Genomic DNA, 10,625 nt, shown 5'->3' with positions numbered 1-10,625 from the left:
AAAGGACCCCCTCACTCATCTTGTTACTTAAATAGAGGCTATCAAAGAAGATTGCTGAACAGTTCCTGTCGTTTTGTGGGAGTTAACATCATAGAGAGGGACACAAATCTGCAGTAGCAAAAATAAACAAGAGTAGAGAGTATTCCCAGGTTTCTGTATTAACTGGCTTTTGTCAGGTACATCAGACTGGCTGCTAAAACAAGCATGTTAAGCACTTCAAGCTTGGAAGATTAAGGCTTGGGTATAATCAACTAAACCACTGCAGAAAATGGCACGCTGGGATGTCAATCCTGCATATCAGCAACAGCAGAGAATCATACCTACTCTTTTCCAGTGTTTTGCTTGCTTTCTCCATCAGAGAGACCAACAGAAGATAACAAACCCAAGTAATAACCAGCCTAAATCTTTCACAAGTCAAGCAAACTGAAGACATCAGCTTTTTTTCCTCATTTGCATTATTCTGACATTTGAAATCAGTGACTTAAACCAACTAAACATCTGTCCCTAAAAGGAACACAACACTACTTGTTGCACTTAGAGCTCTGGCAAACAGCACACTGCTGGACAGAAGTTACTTCAGCAGCTTTCGTATCTCAACCCTTGCAACAACCCAACAAAGTCATAGCACAGCTTCTGTTGGCCATGTGGCTGCTGGGCTAAGTTTTTCCCTTCCCCAGTCGTGCATCCTGGGTAAATGCCACCTCCTCTGCTCCAACATGGTGCTTCTTATTCAAAAAACCCTTTTCCAGAGCTAGTTCACATCTTAATTGGAAAACCAATAAACAAAATTAGAAAACCAATAAAGAATTAAAATAATCAAGCTCTTCAAAATTAATACTTCAAAAGGGGATGCTGAAGAGCAAAGCCTCCTTGAATGTTGCCATTTTGACTGTAGAGATAGCAAGGCTAAAATTAAGTTGTGGAGTAGTCTTGCTTGACCTTAGAAGAGAAAGATCACGCATTTCAAGACTTCTCGCTATTAGTAAGATTTATGGAATGCTGCACCAGTGACACTCACAGAATGTGCATTACACTTGGCAACAGGCCTGCAACCCAGCCACTTACTTCCATCATGTATTATAATGTAGAAACAGAGTCACACCTGCAAAGCCTATGACAAATGACATTTCATTAACTTTGAAGACTGCTGGATCGTTTTCCCAGGCTACATGTGAGCTGGGCCATTATAGTCCTTTCAACAGCCCATCATGAAAAGAAAGTCAAGATAATGTCCCAAATATTTCAGGGAGTAAATACTTCTCAATTTGTTAATGATAAAGTTCTGTGTCAATTAGATGTAATGGGATAAAAGCCTATCACTAGGGATCCTAGACCACACAAATTTAGAATGGTGTTTCCCACTGCTTGCTGTGTCACTTCCCCACTGCCCTTTCTCTTTCTCTCTCTTATTTATTTAATTTTCTGCTCACTGATGAGCAGAAGGTTTCACACAATCAAACTTCACGTCAAATAGCATTTCCAGGTATTTGTATTTCATTCCCTGGATGGTTTCATGGGATCAACAAATATAACTGTGACGTTTTACAAACATGAAAATGTCAGCAGGAGAACATAGGATATAACACCTCAGCTGCTTCTTTCCAAACAGGACGACTCGTTTCTCCCATCCACCCTTAGCTTAGTTACTAGAACCAAATCCTACTTGTACCATACACATTATGGATATATTAGGACAAATTATATATAGAATATATCATTTGTGTGGATAGAGCAGGGCTTCCAACCTGCTCTTTGGACAACACATGCCAGCACTCTGCTCGCTGTGATTTCTGTCCCCCTCGGTAACAGCTCTTAGCTCAGCTCCACGGAAGGTGAGATGGGGATAATTCACATGTATAAAAGCTAAGCACATTTTTAACAGCTTTGCTACACCAGGGCTTAGGACTTTAGACAACAAGGCTTCCGTGTGAAACTTAATACAGCTTAGACTGAGGCCTGCAATTGGATCCCACAAGTGTGCGAGGTTCTGAGAGCAACAGATCTGTGGTGTAATTCAGCCCCTGAGGGCATCAGATTTGTGCCAGTGGCCTCACAAAAATCTAGGGAGCAAGACAGCATTTGCTCAAGGTCTCTGGTTGCTTTTCCAGCCTGTTTCAGCAGACCTGAGAATCACAGGTCCTATGCTATTCCTGGCAAGGGGAGAGAAACATTTCCCATTAATAGGCAGGTCCCCCTCCTGCCTGGCCAGAGGCAGAGTTGCACACAAGGCATGAGCCAAGAGCTTTGCTCTTAATGTGTCAGCACTGGTCCACCAGTCTCCACTTGAGCTTATCCTAAGGAAGCCACCAGAACATCATGATTCTTCATGACAGAGTTCAGCTGTAACCTCTGAACAATATGACAGTGCACACCAGATCACAGCTTTCTGGTCCAGACAGAAAACAGTGCATAACCTCACACAGTATGAGGACTGGCCCTTTGCACCACCTTACTATATTTCTGGACATCAGAGCTTTTCTTCACTCTGAGCCTTGCACCATCCATGGAAGAATCCCATTAGGTTAAGCAACAAGAAGTGCAAAGTCCTAAAGCTGCCAGATCTCCGCCAGTGTTTGCTGTCTTCTCGAGGAATCATACAGGCAACATTTGTAAGTGTACTGAAAAACTACATCTGGCTAGAAAGCAAAAAGCAGACATTCCAAAATCCACCAACCAGTTATTATCGGTCTCCCTATTGCTGCAGTTCTGTTCCATAACTACAGCCTCTGGAGATAAGTAGGGACGTACCTGATAGGAGCATTTTCATCAGAAAAACGCAAGTGAACTCAACAAAATGCAAAGCACCCATGAAGGGAAATTAAAAAAAGCCAAGTAGTAACATCATGATGCCATTCCCTAAGGAAGCAAATTCCATGGGTAAAAGCAGAGCTTTGCTACTGCAAACATGCCTACACTTAAGGCTCATGCTGCCTATGCTGCTTGGTTTGCTGCAAGTTCCATCTCATAGCCTTCAGTACAGGCAGATGTATCTGGAAGAAGCCTGTCACGCACAGCTAACCTGTAATAATTAGTTCTATCTACTGCGTCGGTCTGCTTAAAACAGGGTATGCTGTTTTGGATTGATTAAGAGGCTTCTGAATCAAGCACCACCACAGTGATCTAAGCAAGATATTGACTAATTTACGTCAACATTCTTTTACCTTGAAACATATTATGGCAGGTTTTATCCATTTATTTTTCCTGATTAGGAGGTTAAGTTTGTATGTGTCTATATTACTACTGTATTTCAGCTACATACCCTACAGTAAATAATCTTAATGATCAAATGACAGGCTTCATCTCTCTCTGAGCAGAGTTCATCTGATTTATTAAAGTGACACCAGACATTTACTCAAGGAGTAAACAGAGCTGACATTATAGGATGATCTCTGAGGGGAAGACTTGAGGGTAAATACTGAGAAATAGTGGGTTTGCTTGCTTAATTCTTTACTTCCTCCTTTTTAATCTCCTTATTACCATTACAGTGTCACCATTTGTGATCTTTAAGCAATAGGCTCTAAAAGTGAGCCTATAAAACATGGTCAGTCTTTACAGAAAAACAAGAACTGGTTGCATCTGGAGCAACATCTGGAGAAGCCCAGTAACTCCTCGTATGCAGTATAGTCACAGTGAAACAGAATCCTGACTCCACAGTGGGGCTCCCCACTTTGACACGGAGTCAGTGAGCTCTGGCCAAATCCCTTCACCGTGTGTCTAATGACTACTTGGCAGGAAGAGTGTTGTTCTTCCTCCTCTTTCCCAGAAAACTTCACCCAAACCTACCTCTTCTCATTAGAATGGACTTGCTTTTGTTAGAAAGAACAAAAAGAAACAGAAGAAAATAAAGAAGAGGAACAATGTACCCTTAAAAAGAGAAATCTTTCAGTCTTACCATAAGTGCAGTGTTTTATCTTACGACATACAGACAAAATGATGCATGGATTGGAATGGCTTGACCCAGCAAACCTGTTCCTACTGTGAATGACAATAAGAAGCTGCCTGGCTTACTTTCAGTAGCCAATTACATTAAAATCTATAACTGTTCTGCTATTTGCATAGAAAAAAAATGCCTTACCTTCCTTCAAGTTTAGAGCAACACAATAGCCTGTTTCAAGACACAGCTCCAGTGACCATCCATCCCCACCTGAATCAGTGCAGAAAGCAAATCTCAGTGGATGTGAAGGAGCAATTATTAAGACAATCAGAACTTTGTAGGTAGGGTACAAGGTTTTACACTCAAAAGTACACAGGAAAAGAAACCTCTCAAGAGCCTGAATGTGACACTGATGGCATATGTTCCAAAGCTCACACTTGGAATGTCAGCAGAAAAGGAAATGGGTTACTGTCATTTTTTAAATCAAAACCAAGAGCAATACAGAAGGTAAAAGCTGAAGCTGAAAAATCTTTTAAACTAAAATTTGTTAAAATGCTGCAGAAAAAAACGCAACTGCCATTTAAAATGGTTCCATCTGCAACATTGTCTCACACAGGAAGGTCCACATCTGCAACTGGCATAATTCAACATAATGCTCCTTCAGTCAGCGGAGATATGAGCAGAACTCGCAGCTTCAAACTGAAGAGTCTCTTCCACCATAACTGCTGAAGGCAGCTGGAAAATTATATTTAGCTACAACCAGCCAGTTAACCTGGCGTTGTCATGAAAAACGTCTGTTTCCTTGACTCATCCATCATCAGGGCATAATAAACTTGTAATCAAAATGATATCACTTCAACTGTTGCTGCCAATCTTGCCTTAATGGATTTAATTTAGTTAAAAAAAAAAAAAAGCACTAAAAAATGTCTACTGCAGACAACAATAGTAACAGTGGTCTCATAGGAATGGTGGAAAAAAAAAAACAAACAACCAATTCCACAGTGGCAAAGTGCTCTGCCAACTGGATTTTACTAGGGCACTGCAGGGTTGGAAGGACTTATTCTCACAGGGTGTAACAGAACCTAGCTGCCCTTAGAAGGAAATGCAATGAAAAGGGTTAAATGTTTTCTATTCCCAATTTGATTTTCTCTGCAACGTATGCCGCTGGCTGGAATCCAAGCCTGGGAGGGTGGTTCGCTGAGGTTTCAGGAGGGTTTGTGTGAAGAGTTAGGAGGGTTAGGCCCCTGCACCTGTAGATAACATTGCAGTGTCTCTCAGTAACATTCATGAGATGGCAAACTGATATATCCCTTTGGCTATTTGCCTCGTTCAAAAGTTTTGTTCTTTAACTTTCCCTTTGTTCCAATCACTCAGGATGAGGGGCCTAATCCAGCATTTACTGAATTCTGCATCATTTTGCTGAGCCTGAAAAGTTCAATGACTTGTTCCACTAGATGAAAAGAGCACCCACTACAAAGCAGAAAGAAAATTAACTCATGCATTCAAGGAAGGAGCTCAGCTTCAGATCTAAGGGAGAGTGATTCTGAAAGCTATGGCAGCAAAACCTATGCCAAAGTCACTGGGAACTCTACGTGAGTCTTGGCAGCAAAGGAGTGTTAACATGGTATTTCTGATACCTGTGGACAGGTTTCTACCAGTTCTAGTCCTAGTGCCTCCATCACAAAGCAAAGCCAAGATGTTGTAATAAACAGTAAAAGAAAAAATCTCACTTCAGTTTAGACAAGATTGGATTTTCTATTTAAACTAAATCATTACTTTTACATGTGAACAAATAGCTTTAAGTTGCTCCTGGACACATTTTGACTTGAAATAAGAAAGGTTATTACATCAAGAACTTAAATACAGGAATACAACTCTGTATCATCTTTCTTGGGGCCAGCAAGCCTAACAAGTTTAAGGATGGCAACAAGATTTTTTGACAGTACTAGACAACATAGTTTTCTACTAGAGGACTTAATTTCATGCATCTGACCTTGAATTTTATTTTTACAATGATGCTATCCCTGCATTATTCAGAAGTGTTCTAGGAGGCAGCATAGGTATAGATACGTGGTTTATGAAGAAAAAGAGATGGGAAAGGTTTTAAAAAAATAAAAAAATCCTCAATGGATGTATATAACAATAAGTTTTCCCTTTTCCCACTTAAAAAAAATAAAAAATGAAAGAGCTAAAGGCCTTTGCAGCTAGTATCCATTCTCTAATGGACTTCTTCTGGAAGCTGAGTATTTTGCATTCACGCTGAAGTGCAAACAGGGAATTTGTTTTGAGATTCAGCCAGTGTAATGTTACACCAGCGAGCTGATTCAGGAGCAAAATCTTCAAAGAGACTCATGCTGCTGAAATTCTGGAGAGAAAAAAAGTAATGACCAATATGTAAGTAACTACATGTGTCAATGGGTTGTGACTGAAGCTAGAAGACTTGACTTTGCATTCCTCCTAAATTCAGTGGGGAAACTGGGGCCGGAGGGGTGAATCACCAGAAGTTCTGCCCAAGGAATGTAAAGCAGAACACAGAGTCTATTGCTCCCATCGGGATTTCACAACTACTTAATTCTGGCAATTTCATTAGAGCCAAAGCAGAATCAAACCTCAGGTAAAGGAATCTTTTAAAATAAGCCTTCTCTAATACCATATTGTTTTAATGGTGCAAATCCACAAGAGTCAGTAGGGCTATCCAAGATATACAGTGATATAAATATAAGCAAGATTCAACACTTAAAATTTAAATTTCTCAGACCTATGATGCATTTGTTTGCTAGTCTATGCAGAGACATAAAAATCATCAGTGACCAGACGTTAAGCGAAGAATAAACAGCGTGAGAATCAGATCTTGTCTCAAAAAGCTTCCCAGGTACATGCATTATGAAAAGTAGGTATTTGGGACTAACACTCTGTGTTGATTAAAACAGCAGCATTCCAGTAACACAGGCACAATCCAATTCTGCTTGGCCAAGGCTGCAACCCTTGACTATCTTCTCCCTCCTGCTCAGGAGGACACAACTCCAATCTAATGTGGCATTGCACAGACGCACTCACCTCACACAACACACTTGGCACAGTACATCACACCAGCTAGGACTGAAAGGTATTAAGCAGAGACGACAAGTCAACACCTGCTTAGCCCTTCTGGTAAATCTACATCACTTCATTCCCAAAAAGAAAAAAATCACCCTTTGGAGCCCATAGTGCAAGGCTCGCTTCAGCAGCTGGGATCCTGTCCTCCAGTCTGCGCTTGAGAAATGCTGCCTTTTCAGTCAATATTTGCAATCTATCAGGATTTTAAGCGGAAGAATGAAGAACCCTGCTTCTTGCTTACACCAATGTACATTAGAAACAAACCCATCAGTGTTAACAGCCTTCCACGAGTATAAAACAGGTTTAAGTGAGAGAACAAACAGGCCCGTAACGTCAACTGAGTTTAAAAGTCAGTGTATTACTTTTCAACCACACAGAGATTAAACTGCATGGTGTATAACATACAAACACGCACACGCTGTTTTTAAAGCCTCTCCAAGAAATCAGAGAAACCAAGCAGAGCACATGGAAACGTAACTACTCCTAGTGAGCCTAGCATACAGCCTCGTTAGGAAGAAATGAAGTAAGAAAAGCCTCGTTTTTAACTACAGCTACCTGAGGGGTGGGGCAGCACTGCCCTAGATAAGCAATATTTCTGTGTTTTCAAATAAAGAAGTCGGGGGCTTGGGTTCTTTTCGATTTTCTGGTTTGTGGGGTTTGGTTGGTCGGCTGGTTTCGGCTCGCTCGTTTCTTGCCCGCGAATCTCCGGATCGGATTTCTACGGCTTTAAAAAGCGCTCTCGGCGCTGCCTACGGACTCTTTGACGCTCCTTTGCTGCCACCAAGCGGTAAAGAAACAAAATGTCCACAATTTTGGAGCAGACCCTACAGCTGCGTATCAAAATTTGCTTTCCCGCTTCCCTCTCCCAGCCCTCACCTCAGCTTCTGGGACTCCTTGCACCCGCCGCCATCTTGGCCCCACAGCCATCCCGCCACAGTGCACCCAGCCAGGGAATACAATCAGCTTTGGCTAAATATTTTAAGAGGATTGGGGAAATAATAAATGTGCAGCTTCTCCGCACAGCACTTAGAATGAAAAGAGCCTCGGCAAGCATTCAGTATTACCTCATTTTGCATCCCAGGGGTAACTGCTCCTCCGCAGGGTGACACGGGGACACTTTGTAGGTACAAAAGGCATGGCAGGAAGTAAATCCACAAGATGCAGTTGGAGATGGCTGAGGCACACCTCTGTGCAGGTGCTGCAAGAGATCAAACAGCCTCCCAAGGAATAGACGTGCTGTTCACCCTGCCTTTCAATTTAAACTAATTTAGCCTACTATGTTTTCTCAGTTCTATAGATCTTGTTTTTGTTGCAATTACTGTCACGGAGGTAATATCGCACAGATGTGCCCAAGGAACCCAAATCTGTGGGATGACCTGGAAGTATTTTCTTCATTCAGTCTAAGTTCAGAGGCAGAAGGAAAGCAACCCACTTGAGTTATGTTGAAGGCAGACATAGGAGAAGCAGATGAAAGACTCAAAAGAGATGAAATGGACTTTAACCACGAAGGTGGATAAGCAAAATGATTTGCACACTTTCTCTATTGTGCTGTAATCAAACTGAAAAAATTGTCAGACTTTCTTTGATGTAAACAAATAAGCCAACCTACTAAAAGTCTCTGGGTAAATATAGAAACTAGCAACTTCTAAGCTTATAGTTACTTGTTCCACTTTCCAGATGTCTTACAGAATCTATAAAGATGCTTTCTTCACTTAAGTCACAAAGAAATATTCACATACCTTAACAACATGGTGTCCACAGATGTGGTAACACATAGTGCCAGCAAAGATACTCCAGTTAACACAAGCTGAAAATCAGCTTGCTTTCTTTCTCTGATGTTGGTTGTACTATATAGTTTATATTCTTGAATATAATAAATCATTACTAATCTTTGCCAGCTGAAGCAATGGCCACTGAGATTCCTGAGGCCAGCAGTGCATCCAGTACAGGCCTTGTCTTAAGTGGCTTTTTTAATAAAGGAGTGGAAGTTCCATAGGGTCAGAATGCTCTTTGCAGTTCAGAAGCCACTGTAACTAATGGCATATTCTGGCCTCTTTGGGTTTTGAGAATCTGTGCAGGCAAAGCTGAGGGCAAAATCTAACCCTTAGTTTTTCTGATAATACAACCTTACATGGATGGCATGAGGCAAAAAGAAAAAATTCTTCCAAGCTTGTTTTGTTCTTCTTAAACTTAGGTGGGGCAAGTCTCAAAATGAGGAGCTTTCCCCCAGTTTCAAGAAGAAAAGAAAAAAAAAGTGCACTATAAGGAACAGGTACATCTAGAAACATTAGAAATACTAACCTATGCCAAGACTCAGCTCACTTCTCTACCAAAATTCTTTCCCCTTTTCCCCCCCAAACCAAAACAAGCAAAATACAGCCTAACAACAATAATCCTTCTTTCCACACTGTTTGAGTTGTGACAAAATATTTAAGTTTCAGATTTCTACTATATTCAGCATACCTAAACAGTGAAAAGAGATACAGTTCCACTGGTGTTACTTCTTATGAAGGTGACACACTAATTAATTCTATTTAATCAAATTGATACAAACTCCAGTATGATCTTAACATAAATTGATCAAATATATAGGAGAGCATCATATGACTGCTTGAACATTTAGAAGGTCAGAAATCTGAATAAAAAGCTATGTTAAAACAAGATTGTTGAAGTTACAGAGTTGTACTAAATCTGCAGTTCTGCAAATACAGTATGTTACAGTGCCCTGTCATTATCTGAAATAAAGTTGAATTCAACTATAGAGCCTGTATTCCTCTCAGAATGGTTTGTGGCTTCAAAATCGTGCCGGGGGCTCTGTAATGCTGATGACCATGCATGGGAAAGCTGAAACATAAGCAAACTGGGAGCCAGTTTCTACTACACTGTTCTCCAAGATTTCTCTAGAACCCTAATCTGGATAGATTTTCACTGAGGTAACTTTTTAACTTTCTGATAATGCATTTTAATTTTTCTTACCTCAATGAAGGAAAGTTATAGCCTTTAGGAAAATAGAGAAGTTTTAGCTAACATTGGCAATACAACCTATACTTCAACAACCATGTACTTGAGCATAACTGTAAGAATAACTGCTCAACCTATCCAAAAGAAAAAAAAGAAAAAAAGAAAAATAACAGCCATGACAGAGAGCAAGCAAGTCCAATGCAAGTTGTTAAAATCTGGCAAAGTTATAAAAATCTGGGAAAAGAATAATAATAATAAGGAGCTGAGGTACTTTGTGCAAGTACCAGTGGTAAACCCTGTGTAGATGAAAGACAAACAACACAGATTCTGCCTGTGCATCAAGACTGTGGCCTTTAACAAATAGACGTATTTCACGGGGATTCAGTAACTTAACATCAGCTAAATTTTAGTGCTGTTTTGGTCACATAATATGTACAGACTTGCTCAGCTACATAAAACCAAATTCTATTCTTTTGTTCTTGATCCTTGCTACTGTAACTTTAGCTAAATAAAGACTTAAGCTGACTTAAAGGAGTAAATAATTAAGCCTATGATGTTACAGCCTCCAACAGTATAATTTCATGAATACACACTTTTGATTCTGATATACACTCAGAGAGGAACTTAAAACTTACTGCCTGCCCTTCAAGGAGGTACATAACATTCTGGTGGATGTGTACTGTGTTCGTACGCA

This window comes from Meleagris gallopavo, chromosome 2 (assembly GCF_000146605.3).
Source record: "Meleagris gallopavo isolate NT-WF06-2002-E0010 breed Aviagen turkey brand Nicholas breeding stock chromosome 2, Turkey_5.1, whole genome shotgun sequence".
NCBI lineage: Eukaryota > Metazoa > Chordata > Aves > Galliformes > Phasianidae > Meleagris > Meleagris gallopavo.
Note: the sequence above shows the minus strand (reverse complement) of the source record.